Below are 21,674 nucleotides of genomic sequence, written 5' to 3' on the forward strand. Positions count from 1 at the left end.
AGCAGTGGATACAATACCAGCCCTGAAGTCAGGAGGACCTGAGTTCAAATATGTTCTCAGACACAACACTTCTTAGCTGTGTGATCCTGAGGCAAATCACTTAACCCCAATTACCTCAGCAAAACAAATAAATAAATAAAACCCTAAACAATTTCTAGCATATTAATTCAAAGATGATATGATAAAGTCATTCAAAGAAAGAAGTAATAGTGAGTTAGCAAAACTGCCCACAGAGTGCATGTGGTACCTGAAGAAGCAGATATCCTAAGAGCTGAGATGCCCTGGACTCTGAGGAGTCCATAAAATTATGAATAATAATTTTTAAAAATTAGAAAGGATAGTGTCTTCTGTTCTTTTAAAGCTGGTAGTTCACCTATTGCTAAGAATTTGGCAATGAAGGAGTAAATTACTGAATGGAAACAGTGCCCAGATAATTTATGTAGCACAACTGGAAGGAGTGAAAGTCCTCATTCAGCATTCTCTTTCATATGGGTGTGGACTGGCATTTGGGTAAACAAACCTGGCTGTTACTAAATGAAGCCCAAGGTCTTCGCTAAATAAAGAACTTAAGGAGAAGTAATGCTGTTGTGAAAGAAAGATAATGGGATCAGGTCTAATACTTCAGGTAATCAAATGTCCATCATATGAATGTACTTTTGAAGGTTGATGGACATCATAGGTGTCAACAAAGAAAACATAGAGGTTCTACTCAAGGGCTATGTCAGTAGGACACAAGCTCTCATAGATCCCACTTAGCTGGAAAGGTTTCAAGGGTGAGAATATTTATTATTTAAAGGGTTGTGCATTTCAACATCAGGAAGCTAGATAGTATAAGGAATAGAGCACTGGACTTGGAATCAGAAAGACCTGTCTTCATGAGTTCAAATCTGGCCTCAGATATTTACTAGCTGTGTGACCCTGGGCAAGTCACATAACCCCGTTTGCCTCAGTTTCCTAATTTGTAAAATGAGTTGGAGAAGGAAATGGCAAACCACTCCATTATTTCTGCCAAGAAATGGGATCATGAAGAGTTGAATACAACTAAAGCAGCTCAATAACAACAACCTCAACATGAAGGTTTTCTTGATGCCTCCCAACTACCTAGTACTTTCTTAATATTATTTTTGTAGAAAGTATGCACATTCTTATATACATATTCTATACGGTATTCAATAGAACACAAACCTTCTGAGGGCAAGAACTGTTTCTTTTTTATCTTTGTGTTCCCATTGCTTAACACAGTTCTTAACACCTGGTAATAAGAGAAACAATTATTTCTCTCACATATTAATAACTATTTACTATTGGGGACATCCAGGATTGTATCCCTTTTTATTTCCTTATTTTTTACTAGATCAAATCCCTGCCCTTGGAAAATATAGCTAAAAATGAGATAGGATTTTAACATTCTCTTCAATCTTGTTTAGATTCTACCCAACTGAGGAAAATTAGTTATGACTCAAGAGTAAAATAATTTAATCTAGGCAAATTCTAGCCCATTTTGTTCTACTCAGACTTGGTGGGTCTGGGGTAGGAAAGAGGTAGATCTTTTATCTAGATTGCTCAAGGTTAGAGATAATCTGGGAGTAAGTCAAGTTCCCTCATTAAAATGGACCCATCTCAACCCCCAGGTGCAAAAATGATTGTGGCAGCCCTTTTTGTAGTGGCAAGAAACTGGAAACTGAATGAATGTCCATCAGATGGAGAATGGCTGAATAAGTTATAGTATAAAAATGTTATGGAATATTATTGTTCTATAAGAAATGATCAGGAGAATGATTTCAGAGAAGCCTGGACAAACTTGCATGAACTGTTGCTGAGTGAAATGAGCAGAACTAGATTATTGTACACAGCAACAGCAATAATATATAATAATCAATTCTAATGGACATGGCTCTCTTCAACAATGAGATGATTCAGACCACTTCCAATGATCTTGTGATGGAGAGAGCCATCTACACCCAGAGAGAGGACTGTGGGAACTGAGTGTGGTTCACAATATAGTATTCTCACTCTTTTTGTTGTTGTTTGCTTGCATTTTATTTTCTTCATCATTTTTTTTTCTGGTTTGATTTGATTTTTCTAGTACAGCAAGATAATTGTATAAATATGTGTACATATATTGGATTTAACATGTATTTCTACTGTGTTTAACACATACTGGGCTACTTGCCATCTAGGAGAGGAGGGTGAGAGAAGTGGGGGGTGGAACTGGAACACAAAGCTTTGCAAATGCTAATGTTGCAGAATTATCCATGCATATGTTTTAAAAAATAAAAAAAAACTTTAATAAAAAAATTCTTCTAAAAAATAAAACAAAATGGGCCCATCTCTCATTATAATATCTATTCTCATTAAATATTAAGCAATTAGAATTGATTTCTGCCTGTTGGAAATACCCATTCTTCTAAGGGCATATAAGCATTAAGAGGCCACCATGATGCATCATCGGTTTAAGAGGCACAACTAAATGACCATCCTTTTATAATTACTTGTAAGAGATGACTTTTATGAAAATGCATGTGCCTTTTCAATGAGGGGAGATAAGGTGGAAAGAGAAGAAGAGAGAGAATCTGGAATGCAAAATTTTATAAAACAAATGTTAAAAATTATTTTACATTTTTGAGAATGATGTAACTGAAGAAAATAAAATATCAAATAAATTGGAAAAATTCTAAAAGTTATTTGCTAGCCATAATTAATAAAATAATTACCCAGAAATCATGTTTCTCAAACATTTTGTATGTCTCAGTTAATACTGACTAAATCCTTATTGATTAATTGAAGACTGCCTGATGCAGTGCAGAGAAGCTGAGGTTAACCACCATGTAATGACTTTTTTTTGGCCACAGAAACTTATGAAACTATTAAGGTAGAGAGGTGCTATGTGATTTGTTTGTGGAAGGAGTACTCATACTAATGAAAAATATGTTTGGGTAGTCTAATAACTAACTCACTGCTCATCATGAATTTGAGATGAATTTTTCTTATTCTAGATTCTACCTACACAGTTTATGTTGTACACATATTCTACTTACACAGCTAGATGGCAAAATGTTAAGCATTTAAGATTAGGAATCAGGAAGACCTGAGATCATATTTGGCCTTCAACATCTACTATTTATGTTACCTTGGGTAAGTCACTTTAATCACTGTCTGGCTCAGTTTCTTCATCTGTAAAAATGGAGATGATAATACCATCTACCCCTCAAAATGAGAAAACAAGCTATTTGCAAAACACTTTGCAAACTTAAAAATGCTATATAAATGTTAATGGTTGTTATTATTTACCTAAGAAGGAATATAGTAAAACCTATTTCCCATGCCATCCTATTTTCCATGCCATCCATCATTGGTCCTTCCCTGATGCAATCAAGTCTAAAGGATTCTTCTGGCCTTCCTCCCTTTCTTTTTGCACTATTCATCAATACTCCTCTCCTGGCTCTCCAGGCTACCAAACCTGCCAAATCACCTGGAATATGGTCATTATGAATCCTATCTATATTATCGTTGGTTACCTATTTGGAACTTGATTCCCACATACCATACTATCATCTCTTTTCCCAGCACCATGATTAGACCCTATCTCATAAACTTGTAGATCTTGTGCTAGAAGAAAAGTCAAAAGTCATCAGATCCAACTCTCATTCCATAGAATACTGAATCCTAGAAAACTGAAATCTCTGGAAGTAAAATGATTTTATCTACATTCACACTGGCAATAAATAGAAGAGTTGAAATTCAAATCTAGATAAACCAACTCCAAATCTCATTCTCTTTTCATCTTTGCTAGGGTGATGTTTTGACTTTCCTGTCAATTAGATTTAAGTAAGGCAGAGCTGCAGATATCAGCTTCACTCTTCCCTCCAGAGTTATTGAAATCCAGAGTCAAGACAAAAGTTAAAACATTTGGTGATGGCCAGGATGCAATGAATGACCTTGGTCTTTTTAAATTAAAGTCTTACTCAGACCTTAGTTTATCTGAGGCAACACCCATTCAGTGATTAAGGTCAATGAAAATTGAGACAAAAGATGGCTTAATTTGCCATCTCAAAATGTCAGTCTGGAAGACAAAGATCCCTTTCTGTTCTGGGAAGAACAGAAAACAATTGCTAATTTAGACTCATCCTATGACGTCAAAACCTAAGCAATAAGCCAAAGAAGCTTGGAAAGGTGCTATTATTGGCCATCTTACCAGCTGCCTCTAATCCTTATGATTTAAAATTCTTGGGTTTCTAGTAAAAAAATCTTCTCCTGTGTGATCTATACCCATCTTTATCCTTGTTCAGTTTAGCTCTATCACTCCTCTCCTTAACTCTTCTATGATGGTCTCTTAAGTCCTCATTCAATCATTAGCAAGCTTCCCTTCATTCTCCATCTCTTCTTCTTATACTCATTCCATCTCCTGGTACTAAATGAAACCTTACCTTCTATTGGAGACACCAATTTCTTTGTCATTCAATAATAGAGCCAGAAGTGTTAGCACACTCCTTCCTCTTTACTGCTTCTCCCAGACATTTGATCTTTTATCATTACTTCAGGCTGCTGCAGTCCTTGTATTTCTTGTCTTCTAGAACATGTTCCTATCTTCTCCAATTATTTTAGCATTAGGAATATAGTTTTCCTTTTTGCCCTAATTTTTGCCACCATTTTCTGTGATTTCAATTGTCATTGTGATGACCATCCTAATACTCAAGGGTAGGAAGGTCTTTTTATCCCTTTACCTGATAAATACTAGGCTCTCCATAAATGCTTGTTGATTTATTAAGAACCACCCCCTCCAAAGTTACCTTCTTTTTACTTTGGATATATCTTCTATGTATTTGTTTATTCACATCATGTTTCTCCCATTGAGATGTAAGTTCATTTTAAAAATAGGATCTATCCCACTGTGATTACTATTTTTCAGTAATGAACTAGAAATGTTAGCTATAGCAATAAGAGAAGAAAAAATTGAAGGAATTAGAACAGACAATGTGGAAAGAAAATTATCACTTTGCAGATGAAAAATGGGTAGACTTACAGAATACTAGAGAATCAACTAAAAAACTAGTTGAAATAATTAACAATTTTAGCAAAGTTGCAGGATATAAAATAAGCCCATATAAATCATCAACATTTCTATATATTACCAAAAAAAAAAGTCCAGCAATATGAGATAGAAAGAAAAATTCCTTTTAAAATAAGTGTAGACAATAAAAACTATTTAGAAGTCTACCTGCCAAGATAAATCCAGGAACTATATGAATACATTTACAAAACATTTTTCATGCAAATAAGGTCAGATTTAAACAATGGGGGAAATATTAATTGTTCATGAGTAGATTGAGACAATATAATAAAGACAATGATTCCACCTAAATTAATCTACTTATTAGTACCTATCCATTCAACCTACCAAAATTTTTTTTACAGAGCTAGAAAAATTTTTAAAAATTCATCTGGAAGAACAAAAGATCAAGAATATCAAAGGAATCAATGAAAACAAAAGTGAAAAAATGTGTCTTAACCATACCAAATCTTAAATTATATTATAAAGCAATAGTCATCAAAACTATCTGGTATTGGCTAAGAAATAGAGTGTTGGAATTCATTAGGTACAGAAAGCTCCAAAGTAAGTATGATACTTAGGATATAATAAACATTTAATAAATGTTTGTTAATTAATTGGTAGATTAACATTTACCAATTGTGTCTTTGACTCTTTTTTCTCTTCTCTCTTTTGGTAATCTCACCAGTTATCATTGCTCAATTATCCTCCTATAAAAACTATTCCATAGTCTAAATGTCTCACACCTGATCTTTTACAAGAACTCCATTGCAATATTTCTAATTACCTCCTAGACATCTTAGTCTCACTTTCCTTTGTTTCATCTACATTCAAATAATGACCACTAACTCTGGGTGTCCATAAAGGCTCTGTTCTGAGCCTTCTCCTTTCCCTTTATTTTATCCCATGTAAGGATTTTATCAGTTCAGCTTTCATCTGTATGAGCTCTGGTCCCATATTAACAGCTGCTTTTTAGATATTTCCAACTATGTGTCCTGTAGATATTTAAAATTCAACATATCCCAAATAGAATTTGTTATTTCCCCCTCAATCCCATGGCTCATCCAAATTTCCTTATTACTATAAAGGGCAAGATCATAATCCCAATCAATCATATCTGCAACTTTGGTATTATCTTTACTGCCACTTATTGTACATATACATTGGTAACTGACAAGCTTCAAACTCATCAGTGAGTTAGGGGGTGTCTACTCCAAGCATATGAAAACTTCTCCCAGTGGAGTGGGTGGATGAGAACAATTTGTTCCAACAGCCATGAAGGTAGCTGAAGTAGGTCTTGTGGAGCACTTAAGAGCTTGGTCAGACATTAAAGATGCCAAAGATTATCTACTGCATCCTGGGCCATCGCCAGTCATTTTGACTTTTGTCTTGCCCCTGTATTTCAATGACTCTGGAAAAGTAAATGAGGTTGATGGCTTTGTGCAACTCTGCCTCACTTAAATCCAATTCACTCATGAGTCAATGTTTCACCATTGCAATGTCATTGATTTTCTTTGAAAATGAAGGACAAATAGCATATCTATTCATTTGTCAAAATTTGTTCATTTCTCCATAGAATCTTTTATATATCTCCTTCTCTTCAGTCACACAGATGCACCCCTTAGTCAGGTCCTCATCACTTCCTGCCCAGACAATTGTAATTATTTTTTAGTTATTCTCTCTACTTCAGGTCTATCTGTCTCTTTCCCATACACATACTCAAATCCATCCCACACACAGCTGCTAAAGTGATTTTTCTGAGGGCAGAGCCAAGATGGCAGAGAAAAGCCAGGAAGTTGCCTGAGTTGTCCTTGGTTTCCATTGAAAACAACAGTAAATCAAGTCTCTGAATGGATTTGAGAATGACAGAATCCATAAAAAGACAGTGAAACAATTTTTCAGCTTAAAATAACTTAGAACCACTTCAGAAAAAGTCTGTCTCACTTGAGTAAATGGGTAGCACAGCCCAATACAAGCACTGTGTGGGCAATCTAGTGGGAGGCTCTTAGCTGTAATACAGTTCAGCAGCTAAGGCTCCTGGATACTGACTCAGTAGGTAATGACACAGCAAGCCAGAAGTGAGATCTCTAGCCCCAGAACCCTGCCACAACAAGTGAAATTAAGCTGGGCCAATCTAGCACAGTGGACAAGTGAACAGCATCTTTAGCCCCAATGAGGAAAATCAGTGATAAGGGCCCTGTCCCACAGCAAAAAGAAGCTATGAACAGTGTCCCTTGCACTCTAGGAGTAGAACTCAGCTTATAAAAATGAATGAAGAAACAAAAAGAGCCTTAACCATAGAAAGCTAATATGGTGACAGGAAAGATCAGAACACAAAGTCAGAAGAGGATAGTAATGGCAAAATGCCTATGTGTGAAACCTCAAAGATAAATACAAATTGGTCTCAAGCTCAAAAAGTTCTCTTGGAAGAGCTCAAAAAGAATTTCAATAATCAAGAAGGAGAGAGAGAAGAAAAATCGAGAAAAGAAATGAGTTGTACAGGAGAATTATGAAAAAAGAGTCAACAATTTGGAAAAAGAAGCACAAAAATTGGTTGAAGAAAACTCCTTAAAAAAAAAACTAGAGTTGACCAAATGGAAAAGGAAGTAAAAAGTTAACTGAATGCTGGATTCTTGGAGACGATAGTCTCTTTCAGCCCTGGGACCAAACCATGGATCCATTTGGTCCCAGTAAATCTCTCCCTTTCAGATAAAATATTTTTTTAAAAAAAGCTAACTGAAGAAAACAATTCAGTAAAAATTAGATTTGAGTTAGTGGAAGCTAATATCTCTAGGAGACATCAAGGATCAATCAAACAAAATCAAAAGAATAAAAAAAATAGGAGAAAATGTAAAACATCTCATTGGAAAAACAACTGGCATGTGAAGTAGAGAATTTAAGAATTATTGTACTTCCTGAAAGCCATTACCAAAAAAAAAAAAAAAGAACCCAGATAATATCATTTAGGAAATTATCAAGGAAAACTACTCTAACATCCTAGAGTCAGAGAGTAATTGTTTTAGTCATGTCTAATGCTTCATAACTCCATTTGGGGTTTAACCATATCTTTTACTGTTGTTTTTCTTTCCCATTGGAGAGGCAGCATGATAAATTAAAAAGACTCCTAGACTTGGAGTCTTTTTAATTGTTCTTTTGTAATTGTACCTTGTTCTGGTAAGAATTTTTAATTGATTAAAATATATATGAGTCATACTACTTCAACCCAGATTTATTAAAAACGCCCACCATATGCCAAATACTATATTGGAGTATATGGGGGGATGTCTGCTACTTGAATGCACTAAAAGGTACCTTCAATGCAATTGAATGTTTTAGTTAGAGATCTGTCTAGAGGAGCAAGAGATTAAATAACTAGCCCATTAAGTTACAGTCACTATATGTCAGAGGCAGGATTTGAACTGAGGTCTTCCTGATTCTGAGGTCAGCTCTCTATCCATGCACAAAGTTCTTTGGGATCATTGTAAGAATGTTGTTAAAAAGTACCAAAGCACCTACCCCTCCAATTGAGTTTACCGTTCAACTCTGGGTGCAATTCATAGGTCTATCCATTGTGTCCAAGACATAGGTTCTGATGGACCAATTCTATATATTGTCCATCTAATTTAATATCATAATCAGGATGTTTCTCATCCTTTATCCAAATAGCTTTTTAGGTATGGTAAGTTAGGACAAATTATTTTAATTGACTATATAGATCTTTTTTAGAAGGCTCTGTAATATTCCAGGCTTTGGTGAAATCAATACAATTCTATTTCTAAACTGGAGAATTTGGAGGACTTCTCAATTTCTCTTTCATTGTGGAATGACACTAAACTGGATATTTTCCATGACAGAGGCAAACATCTCTGATAAGAATATATCTCTCTGCAAGCAGATTTCAGGAAAAAACTGGAAAGGCTTACATAAACTGATACAAAGTAAAATGAACAGAACCTGAACATTGTACAAAGATAGTGACAGTAACATACTCAACCATTAATGGCTTAACTCTTCTCAGCAATAAAATTCCAAAGGACTCATGCCAAAAAATGTTATCTACATCCAAAGAAAGAATTGATAGCCTATATGCAGGTTGAAGAATACTATTCTCACTTTATTTTTTTTTCATGGTTTTTCCCTTTTGTTCTGTTTCTTCTTGTATAACATGACTAATGTGGAAATATGTTTTACATGATTGCACATACATTACCTATATCAAATTACTTACCACTTTAAAAATTAAAGAAGAAGGAAAGAGGGAGGAAAAATTTGGAATTAAAAAAACTTAAATGGATGTGAAAATTGTCTTTAATTGGAAAAAAAATACTATTTAAAAAAAGAATATACCTCTCTGTTTTATGCACTTGATATTAAAAATCAGAGGGCAACTAAACAAAATTCTATTGTTACACTTTCAAGGAATTTTGCATGATTTTAATATATACATGGCAGATACTTTATTTGAAGAGAGTCTTTAAGGAAACAATTTGCAGTTAACAAACAATAATAGAGAGCCAGATAGCACAATGAATAGAGCTGGATTTAGGAAGACCTGAGTTCAAATCTAGCCTGAAACACTTCTTAGCTATGTGATCCTGGTCTCTTAACTTCATTTTGCCTTAGTTTCCTCAACTGTAAAAAATAGCACCTATCTGGTAGGGTTGTTGGTCAAGTGAGATAATGTTTGCAGAGCATTTAGCACAGTGCCTGACACAGAGGTGTTCTATAAACACTTATTTTCTTCTCCTTCCCAATAAGCATATCAGGATTTTATATTATCTGAATTTTTCAAACAATTGATATTCTTGATATTTCCTTAATAACTTTTCCCTGTAATACTATAGTCTGATTTTTTTCTGAAACATTTGGTTTGTTGGAAAAATTTGTTTTGGATACCTTTCAGACATCACAGAAATCAATTCTCTAACATCCTGAACACTATGCTGCTTCCAACATGAACCTTTGCTATGTTTATTTGATCTGGTATAGCTGCTCTTCCCACTTGTTTTCTTTAGTATTATTTTGACTTTATGCACATCACACAGTGATGCTAGAATCCAAATTTTGTGTCTGCACAATCATTTTTAGACTAGTCTTTTCCATTTAGAAAAATCTCTTTGGTTGTCTTCCTTCTATCCTTAAATGCTCTGAGGATGATTTTGCTAACCAGGATCTCCTGCCAATTTTTCTACAAATTTATTTTTCCTTCCACTACTTCCATCTATTTTATGAACTCAAAACTGCTCATACGCTTCTACTATTTTCTTCCATAAGATTTCCAGCAATTTGAAAAGTTTATCTTATAAACTACTGTTGCCCCTGGTTGCCCTATCTCTCCACTTATAAAAGAGACCAAATGCTTGCTGTTGATGGAGGTTAATAGCCTCATTTGGTCTCCTTGTTATAATGATTGGTTACATCAGTTAAACTTCCTTAGGAAATATCAATGTCTATGTCAATCCATCTTCTTTTATTGATTTCCCATTTTTAGTATCAATAGCTTGTTTAAATACTCAGGCTGGAATTGCTTCAATTGTATACATTTTCTTATTTTTCTAATTTTATTACTATTTTAATTTGATATTGATTTGATCCCTCCTCTAACCAGTTGATAGTCTCATTATAAATGAGCAGTTTGTTGAGAAATGACTCTCACATCAATAACCAATGAGTCCTCATCTGCTATGTGCTCATTGTATTGGCCACCAGTCATTTCCTGTCTTTTAGAATATATTCAACTTCATTTTTTGATGTGTTATTATTTGGTGTTCATCCAGTATTTCCTAACTCGCTTCAAAGAAAGTTTTCATGATACATAAGTAGGAGGTTTCTGTACAATCCTCTGACCATAAAAAGGGAGTAACAGCAATTCACTTGAAGGTGTACAGAATAAATACACAGGAGATGGGGGTGGGGGAGCCACCCTCCTTTGGAATGAAGGCTGTCTTTCCGAAAGGAATCCAGAAGAAATCTTACATTGGTAATAAACTTGATTTTTATAGAGAGCCCTAGGACATATTTGAAGTAGAAATTAAGCAATTTTAAGGAGGAAAAAAGTCAAATTGGCAATGTCACACCTCCTATAAACCTTTACCATTTTTCTATCCAAATGGTGTTATTATAATATTGAATATAATGACACCTTCCATTTATATAGTAGTTTATGGTAACAAAGTTCTTTATATACATTACTTTATTTGAGCCTTACAACAACCCTATGAGGTAGATGGGACAAATTACTTTTTCCATTTTTTAGATGAAGAAACTGAAGCTCAGAGAGGCTTATTAGGTGATTCAATGGAAAGTACGCCAAATTTGAAATAAAAAGATACAAGTTCATATATCAGCACTGTGTAACCTTGATTAAATAACTTAGGGTGAGGCCCTTTCTCTGAGTCTCAGTTTCCTCATCCATAAAAATTTGTAATAAATAAATAAATATAGAGATTGAGTGGGATAACCCTTAAAATATCCTCCAACTCTAAATCTGTGATACTTTGTTTTCCCAAAACAAATTTTTAAATGGCAGGCAGGACTCACACCCAAATCTAGGACTTTTCCCACTATACTATACAAAACATATCCAAGCCTTTCAGATTTGAAATCTTCCCCAGATTGTTTTAAAATCATATTTTGGAAAAATTTTTTTTGGATTCCTAGAAACTCAGGATAGGTGAATATATTTTTAAATTACTCAAATGATCTTATTTATTGACTCCTGTAATCCCTAGCATTTATATAGCTCTTGAAAGAAAAGTACTTTACATGTATAATCTCATTTGAGAACAGAAACTTTGAAGTAAACGCTCTTATTATCATTATCTCCATTTTATGGATGAGAAAACTGAGGCTAAGAAAAATTGAGATTTGCCCAGAGTGCAAAGTTGAGAGGCAGGATTAACTCAGAGCTTTTGGACTTAAGTCCACTACTCTAATCATTTCATTATTTAGTTAGTCTTTTATACTTAAACGAGGGAGCAATGATTTTAGTATGGGAACTCTCTCAAACAACACACATAGCAATTTTTCTCTGATATAAGTAGGAAAATCCTAAAACACGCCGCCCTCCACCTCCCCTTATTCTGAGAAGTTAAGTCCAATATCACATAGTGAGTGTCTGCTATGGGATTTGAACCCTTGCCTTCTTGACTTGAGTCAGGTGCAGCACTACACTCCAAACTGTCTCTACTGTCGCCTACGTCTTCAACATTTTCTTAATGTTTCCTCCCTTCCCCTTTTGCAGCATTGTAAATGCAGGAAGCTGTCATTAGCTTATTTAAGAAAAAAAATTCCCAGAATTCTCTATGATCACGTTCTGTTACCTGGGTTCTCTTGAGTGGTCAGAGCCTGAAGAAATCTGCCGACTCGCTACCCAGGCAGCCTAAGTGAGCAATGTTGCCAAGGCCGGGACGGTAACATAGGCAGCTCTCCTGATTGCCTCTCTATCAGTAATAAAACGGTGTAACTCATAATTATGGTTTCAGGAGGAATTAGCCAACGATCACAATTTGACAGCCTTGTCACTTGAAAATTACCAGTACTTCATCTCCTATAATAAAGAGTCATTTTAAGGCAAAACCTTCCTAGAGTGGAGAGAAACCACTTAGCGGAATAATTGCCACACTCTGTTGTCATGGTAACCTATCCACTTTAATAGAGAAGAGTGTTTGGGGGCAGGGAGAGAGGTGGTAGTTGTGAATTTGAACTTCAGCCGAACTCGAGTATCTTTTAAAGAAAAACCTTCTTTTTAGGCACTTTTATTGTTGGAAGGCTTACCTCCTTGAAACTATCCCCTATTTCCTTTCCATTTCTAGCAACTAATCCAACTATAGCGACCTAGAAATTGCTTCTTTCGGCAAACTTGTTTTTTTTATTTTTATTTTTTATTTTGAGTTCCAAATTATCTCTCTCTGCAATTTCATGTGCAGTCATGCAAAATATATTTCCATATTAATCATGTTTCCAAAGAAAACATAAATCAAAAAAATCCCAAGAAAAATAAAGTTTAAAAGATGGTGTGCTTTGATCTACGATTCAGACTCCATTAGTTCTTTCTCTAGAAATGGAGAACATTTTTCATCGTGTCTCCTCTGAAACTGCTGATAATAGAGAAGTTATTTGCAGTTGATTATAGTGTGGTCAGACTAGGCGTTAAGAAAATCACTTTAGCAGCTGGATGGAGGATGGATTGGAGAGGTTTTATTATTGTGTTGTTAGAGTCGACCCCATTTTGGAATTTTCTTGGCAAAGAAACTGGATTGATTTACTATTTCCTTTTCTAGCTTGTTTTACAGATGAGGAAACTGAGGCAAATAGTGACAGGTTTTCCTGTGATTTTAATATCACCTTTAAATCCAAACTCTTAGATTCTAGGCAATTCATTTAGTCTTTTAATTCTCAGGATTTTTCTCCATCTGTAAAATGGAGCTACCTACATTGGTGATCATTGTAAGGAAAGCGAAAAGTCTTGAAAAATCATAACAAGTACTATAAGAATGTGTAGTAAATAGCAGAATGAGAATGAAATTCTAGGTCTTTCCTTTCCAAAAGGACAAAGGATGAAACATACTATCCATCTCTAGAAAAAGAATTGATATTGTTTGAATGTAGACTCTCATTAGATTTCAAGCTCCTTGAGAGCAGGGTCTAGCACCTTTTTTAGTATATTGAGCATTTAGCACAGTGTCTAGCACATAGTGGGACTTAAATGCTAGTAGAGTGACCCTCTGAATCACCTCTCTCAAAGTTCCTTCTTCAGTTAACAAGGAGTTTTGTGTCTTTATGCTTACACAATACATTGCCTTCACCATTGCCAGGATTAAGGGCATGGGAATTAGAGGTATGGCACCCCAGCAATTTGGAAAATTTGCATAAAATTTTTGGCTTACTCTTCATACCAGAGAAAATGTCTGAATTACATTAGAAATAAATGAGAAAATATGTTGATATTATGTAATTCTATGCATATATTTTATGCATTTCTGAGTTTCTAAACTTTTTTTTTTGGTTTGTTTTGTCTGCTGGCTGCCTTCATATGTCATCTATGGCTTCCACAAAACTCCAAAATTCCCACTTGATTTCTTATGCTGACTTGCAATATATTAAAACCATGATCGGAAAATTATGATGTGGAAGGGATAACTGTACAGTTTAGTCACAGAATTGTCCTTCCAGAGTACTGCTCCTCCTAAACAGGGAGATGAAGGTGTAATGTATATATATATATATATATATATATATATATATATATAGTATAGTGGATAAAGATCTTGTGGCCTCAAAGCCAGCAAGACCTTTTGCATCTGACACATGTTAGGTGTGTAAATCCTTTTTTTTTTTTTTTTTTTTTTCAAGGCAATTAGGGTTAAGTGACTTGCCTGAGAGATCACACAGCTAGGAAATGCTAAGTGTCTGAGGACAAATTTGAATTCAGGTCCTCCTGACTCCAAGACTCCAAGACTCTATCCACTGCGCCATCTAGCTGCCTCTAAATAGAATTTTTTTTGGGGAAAAAAATTCTGGAATTAAAATGCCTTTTAATAGAAACAGACATCTGCTGATACCAGAGTGTAGTTGAGGCAAATTTTCAGTAATATTAGTGTGTCCAAAGAAATATTTTCCCCTTGCTGATGCTTTGTTCTATGTGTATTGTACATAGCCATAAGAATAAAATATAGGAGAGTGGCAAGAATAACCTGTGTTAAATGTTCTTTATAAAAATGAAACTCAGTCTGAAGAGACAGGATATAGAATACAAACCCCTCAGGCTCTCAGATGGCAAATTTCATCAGTCATAAAATCTAAACTATTGCCTCCCTTTCAATCCCCATTGTTATCTAGAGGAATACCAGGAAGGGTTTCTCTATGCAATGATGCATCGTCCTAAGCATGCTCCATTTGCAAAGAGAGCTAAGGGAAGCTTTTTGTGCTCTGTCATGCCCTCTAGAATTATTGCGGCTAATAGAAACACTGACTCAGGCAACATGTAATGAAAACACAGAGTCAATGACCCTAAACCAAGTGCAATAGATTTTTAAAAAAACAAGTTTTTTTCAGTGATTAAGAATATGTATTTAAATAGGGATAGAAACTAGACCTATGATTTCATTCATATAGGGAACTCCCAGGTGAGGAAACCTTTCTAAAGCAGGTGAGCACCTCTTTCTTCACCTTATAGTCTTAGATGTTTAGAACACTTCACTGACTTGCTCAGCCTGTATGTGTCAGAGGTAGGGTGTGAGCTTTCTATCTACTACATCACTAGAGAGAGACAGAAACGGAAACACAAAGAGAGAGACAGAGACAGAGAAACAGAGAGACAGAGAGTCAGAGAGACACACAGAGAGATGATAGATAGATAAGACAAAATTATTGATAGGAAAAAGATTAGATGATAAAGATGATAGATGGACAGATAGACAGATAGATATAGTATTATACCAAAAGTCTTAGTGTAATCTTAAACTTCAGTAGCTTAAACTTTTTAAAATAATTTTTTGGGGTCTACCTGTATAAATATTAATATATATTTACATATAAATGACAAATAACCAAGAATTAATCATTAAAATTGTAGGTTAGAAACTTAATAACCGGAAACTGAGTGGATGTCCATCAGTTGGAGAATGGCTGAATAATTTATGGTATATGAATGCTATAGAATATTATTGTTCCATAAGAAATGATCAGCAGGATGATTTCAGAGAGTCCTGGAGAAACTTACATCAACTGATGCTAAGTGAAATGAGCAGAAGCAGGAGGTCATTGTACATGGCAACAGCAAGATTACATGATGATCAATTCTGATGGAAGTGGCTCATCCAAAGATCTTGTGATGAAGAGAGCCATCTACACCCAGAGAGAGGACTGTGGGAAGTGAATGTTGTTCACAACATAGCATTTTCACTCTTTGTTGTTATTTGCTTGCATTTTATTTTTTTTCTCATTTTTTTCCTGTTTGATTTGATTTTTCTTGTACAGCAAGATAATTGTATAAATATATATGCACATATTGGATTTATCATATATTTCTATCATGTTTAACATATACTGGACTACATGCCATTTAGGGGAGAGAGTGGAAGAAGGTGAGGAAATTGGAACACAAGGTTTTGCAAGAGTTAATGTTGAAGAATTATCTGTGTATATGTTTTGAAAATAAAAAGTTTTGGTAAAAAAGGAAAATTAATGCCCAAGAGGATTTAGATAAGATTCAGTCCCACCCTTTCAATAAAATTCAATTAATAAAAACCCTCTCTGAGAAAGCCATTTCACATTTTTCTCTTCTAAACATGCTATGCTCTAGTCAAACTAAATGAGTCTGTTCCCTGAACAGTTTCTGTACTTCCTTATTCCTGAAGGCCCCTCCCACACAATTTTTCTTCACCCCTCTTGAATTGTTACCAAATACTATCTTCTTTTTTGGAAATTATTTTCTCATTCACTTGGTTGCTAATGACTTCCCATTTAACCTTATCCTCAAATAGCAATTTTTTGGCTCTTCTTTAAGGCACTCAAATAATATTGTTTTAGATTATAAGTTTTTTGAGAAGTGATCTTTAGAATATCTATTGTAGTGTCACTAATCTAGCATAACACCTTGAAAATAGCAGATGCTTAAATACATGTTTGTTAAACTGTATATTTAGTATCTGTGTATATACCCTAAACTTCTATATCACTATAAATTCTGTAAAGGACTTCAAGTAAATTTGATATCTCCCCATAACCTGCCACAGTGCTATACAACTAACAGATGTTTAGTGAATTGAACAAAAATAACATTGGTACAAAGAAAGTTAATTCAGTTTTCATTTATTAAGCTCCCACTAGATGCATGGCCCAAAACAGAATATAATAGAAGTATAAGGCAGAATCCATGCCCTTCATCATTTCATTCCAGTTGTCACGCAGACAGAAGACAATTAGTAATATGGTTATCAGTGATGTTAAAGTTGATATTTCACCATTAGAGATTTTATTACTTTAAGTTAAGAGATCTAAAGTCACTCTCTTTTAACAAAATCTGGGGGGAAAGATCACATAAAACTATCGGTCATTAACTCTTTTGTTAGGAATTAATTAATCAATCATTTCAGGTCCCAAGAGGGTATTGACCAAATAGGAGGGGCGAAGAGGAAGAGAGAGTTATGGAGCCTACTAGAGAGAGGGCAGGGTAGTCTACATGGAATGTTTTAATAGAGACCTTTGGACAACATAAAGGTTTACTTGTTTACCTGAATTTGTGCCAGAAGGAAGGAGAGGTCAAAGGAGGGAGAAGTGGGAGGACACTAGTCATTCAACAGACATTTTATAATAACAACTGACATTTATATCGCTCTTTATGGTCTACAAAATATTTTATACATACATATTACTTCATTTGATCCCAAAACTCTGTGACGTGAGAACTGGTATTATAATTCCATTTTATAGAGGAGAAAAGATATAAAGGGCATAAAGATACAAAGATAATTAAGAATGGTCCTAGACATCACAATTTTATCTAGAGAAGACCTATTTTGAAGTTCTAAAAAAAAAAAAAAAAGCAAACTTATCATTTCTCTTCTGTTAATTTAGAATCTTCATGGAAGAGACTTGTTTAAATAAGGGAAGACAAAAGGCTTACTTCCACACAAATTTCCAAAAGAAGGATAATGGAGAGAGATAGAGACACCCAAGCATAATAATTTTTAAAATTGTATTTATTTCAATTAGCAAGCATTTATTTTCTCTCCCTCCCATCCCCAAAAGAAAGAAAAGCAAAACCATTTAGCAGCTAGATTATAGACAGATTAAGAGTGTAGACTTAGGGTCATAGAGATTTGAGTTTGAATTCTGCCTCAGATACTAGTTGTTTGCCATTGGGCAAGACATCTAAACTTTTACAGCTTCGGTTTTCTGAGAAGAAATCCCAAAAAGATTTTTAGAAAAAAATTTATTGTTAGAGGGAAGAGATAGAAAAAAGTATGGCTCTCTTATTGTTGTTCAGACTTTCCATGGCCCCATTTGGGGTTTTCTTAGTAAAGATTCCAGAGTGATTTGCATTTCCTTCTCCAGCTCATTTTGCAGATGAAGAAACTGAGGCAAACAAGGTAAGTGATTTACTTAGGGTCACAAGCTTGTAAGTGATTGAGGTAAATTTGAACTCATGAAGCTCAGACTTTAGGCTAATTCTATCCACTGTGTCACCTAGCAACCTTTATGAGTTTTACGTTATATAGAATTTGAAAAAGGGAACAAGGACAAGCAACTGAGTTAACTATACTTAAGTAATTTTAAAAATAAGTCTGTTTACAGATAAGCCACATAGATTTCTTGAAATGTATATCAGCAGACAAGTCTAAACATTCAATAAGATTTGGGAAAAGTCAAAACACAAGTTTTTAAGTGAAATCCCCAACTCAAGACCTGGATGGAATCAAAGTATTCCTTATAACAATCTGGATCCCCTGGAGGGGAATCTAAGGTCAGCATGACATAAGCATCTTGCACATTCTGGATTAAGCAATATCTAACCACACAAAACTAGATTCAAATAATATATAAATAATATAAATAATGATGGTAATATGGATTATTATTCCTAGCAGACTATCACCGGGGTTGTTTGAGATAACCTGTATACAGTGCTTAGCAAACCTTCAAGTACCATAGCTTATAAATACTAGCTATAAATAAGGATGCTTAGTCAAACAAAACAAATTCCCATATTTGTCATATCCAAAAATTCATATTTTGTCCAGTACCTCTCTGGCAGGAGGTAGACAGCATCTGTCCCCTGGAGACATGATTGGTCCCTAAAATGATCAGGATTCTTCAGCCTTTTAAAGTTGTTTGTCTTTACTATGTTGTCATCATACAAATTGTTCTCCTGGTTCTGCTCAGTTAACTCTGCATCAGTTCATGCAGGTTTTCCCAGTTTTTTTTCCTTTCTGAAACCATTTCCTTTATCATTTTTATAGGACAAAATTGGCAATTTATTTCAACTATTCTTCATATTATGGTTACTCCTTTAGTTTTCAGTTCTTTGCCTCTATAAAATAAGTTGCTCTAAACCCCAAGTACAATATTAAAATACAATAAAACATAAATAATATTAAACTTTAAAACAAATCAATTTATGTCCTCAGAGATCTTTATGTATGAATTAGTGGCCATTGTTTCTATTTGAATTTAATATCATCAGTCTAAAACATGTCAGATGAAGGGACTGTTAAGAAGATTAGTCTGAAAGGAGCTGAGAAATCAAAGGAATCAGAACCACAGAATTTGAGATTTGAAAGGGAAATTAGCATCCAATTATTCCAACCTATACTCCAAAGAAATCTAGATTATGCCATACCCAATGAGTGGTCATGCAGCCAATTTGAAAAATCTTCAATAAGAGATCTACTAACTCCAGAGCAGCCTATCTAACTTTAACTTCTAAGAAGTTACCCCCCACCTCCAACATCACTCCTCAATTTGCCTTTTTGCAACTTCTACCTATTTCTCCTACTTTTGCCTCCTAGTCCAAATAAAACAAATTAAATAAATATCTTATCTAAATCTCCCTCCCATCAAAAATTTGATCATACATCAAAAATTTGATCATACATCAAAAATTTGATCATAGATCAAATCTGTGTCATCCCCTTCTTCAAGTTTTCTTGCTTTTCTAGGCTAAATAGTCTTATTCTCTTCAATCTCCTCAAGATCTTTCAACATCCTCATTGTCCTTTTGACATTTCATTTTATCCAAGTCCTTCCTAAACTGTATTATCCACAATAAAAAAAATCCTTTAGACATAGTCTAGCCATCTCAGAGTATAAAGGGACATAAATAATGGTAATAATAGTAACTATCCTCTTATTTAATTTAAGACAAATTACTTTTCTATCCTCCATCTTGGACTTAGCTGTAACCCATTTAAATGCCTAGATCTTTTTCTAAGGAAAAATGTAGATACTTAAGTCTAATGGACTCACCATCACAAGGCCTATGTTCTAGTCTTAGATCCTCACACTTGAGATAAACACCATCTCAAGAAAAAACAAAAGATGACATTTCAGGGTTTTCTTTCTAACCAAAAAATACATTTTATATTTTTCTCTTCCATGAAGGTTTTGTACTATTAACAATCAAAGGTCCTATCTTCCACATCAGACACTTTTCATGAATTTGTAAAATTCATTTTTTATCACCATCTCTGACACAGTTCAAAGGTATACTTATAAATGTTTAACAACTAGTCTTCCAGAGGGAAAGAGTAAATACATGTGACAGACTTTAATCTACATTGTTATTATCTTCGCCTTCACTTTCTTAAATCTAGAAATCAAGACAACAATAAATCAAGCCCTAATTTGTAGCATTTGCTGATTTTCTGAGGTACAAATTTTCACACTGAAATTTTAACAATTATCTCTCAAGAGCCAGTTGGAGCATGTCCCTGCTGAATTATACACCATCCTTCTCATTCGATTCTCACCATTTTCCTGGCTCTTGGATAGGAAATGTAAAGACTCAATTGTAACATGAGGGGAGGTCAGACTATATGATTTCAAGGTGCCCTCCTCATCAGACATTCTATGAACCTCTGAATTTATAGCTGCTGTATGACTGTGAGTCATGAAATACTACAGACTAAGCAATTAATACTGAACATCACTCCAAGAGCAATGGAGGAGGGTACACTAGGTATAAGGAAATCTTGTTATTATCCTTCATATATTGTATGATAGTAACAAAGCCATGGTCTACTGCAGAATATCACTTGTAAAAGCTTATCTTTTTTCAATTATACACTAATAAAATATATATTTAAAGCACATATACATGATTTTCATTAAAATTTTCTATAAATGGGAAAGTAGGGATGTAGGTTGGTAATGATTTATATTCTTTTAGGACCAACAAGGTATATATATTTCCACATTGTTGGCCTTATTCCATTCTCAGCTATCTTGTGAATTGATCTCTCAAGACCTTTATACTTGTGCTGCCTCTAGCAAACACCTTATCAAAATAATTGTTCTATGTTTAATTGCTTCCCCACTTTTTGTTATCTTTAGGGACATTTCTGATCAAATAATTCTAGAATTTAACTACAATAATCCTTGGAGTTTTCATTTTGGAGTTTCTGTCAAGAGATGATTGGTGGATTCTTTCAATGACTATTTACCCCTGGGTTTTATGATATCAGGACAATTTTCCTTAATGATTTCTTGAAAAATGTTGTCCAGGCTCTTTTTTTAGAATCATGGCTTTCAGGTAGTCCAATTATTCTTAGATTAGATCTTAGATCTCCTGGATCTATTTTTTAGATTAGTTGTTTTTCTAATGAGGTATTTATATTTTCTCCTGTTTGTTCATTTTTTTTTTTTTTGGATTGATCCTTGATGTTGCATTGAATAATTCACTTCCATTTGTCCAATTTTAATTTTTGATGAATTATTTTCTTCAGTTAGGTTTTTTTAAACCTCCTCTTATATTTGCCCAATTGTACTTTTGAAGGAATTGTTTTCTTGAGTCAATTTGTATGCCTCCTTTTCCAAGCTGTTGGCTCCCCCAACCAAGATTTCATAATTCTCCTGCATAGGTCTCATTTCTTTTCCCCATTTTTCTTCTGTCTCACTTACT

At 34.4% G+C, this 21,674-nt stretch overlaps 1 protein-coding gene across 2 annotated transcripts in view; it reads right to left on the reverse strand.

The window, feature by feature from the left end:
* Nucleotides 1-21,674, reverse strand: part of LOC127553704 (regucalcin-like) — a 57,162-nt gene that overhangs the window by 22,420 nt on the left and 13,068 nt on the right. Inside the window, exon 1 of one of the 2 annotated variants that reach the window (XM_051984622.1) lies at nt 12,373-12,983. The exons of the other annotated variant lie outside the window; for it this stretch is intronic. The gene's annotated coding sequence lies outside the window, so the exon portion shown is untranslated. Of the gene's footprint in view, nt 1-12,372; nt 12,984-21,674 lie in introns of those variants that run through there. 2 annotated transcript variants of the gene reach the window in all.

Source organism: Antechinus flavipes, chromosome 3 (genome assembly GCF_016432865.1).
Source record: "Antechinus flavipes isolate AdamAnt ecotype Samford, QLD, Australia chromosome 3, AdamAnt_v2, whole genome shotgun sequence".
Classification (NCBI taxonomy): Eukaryota; Metazoa; Chordata; class Mammalia; order Dasyuromorphia; family Dasyuridae; genus Antechinus; species Antechinus flavipes.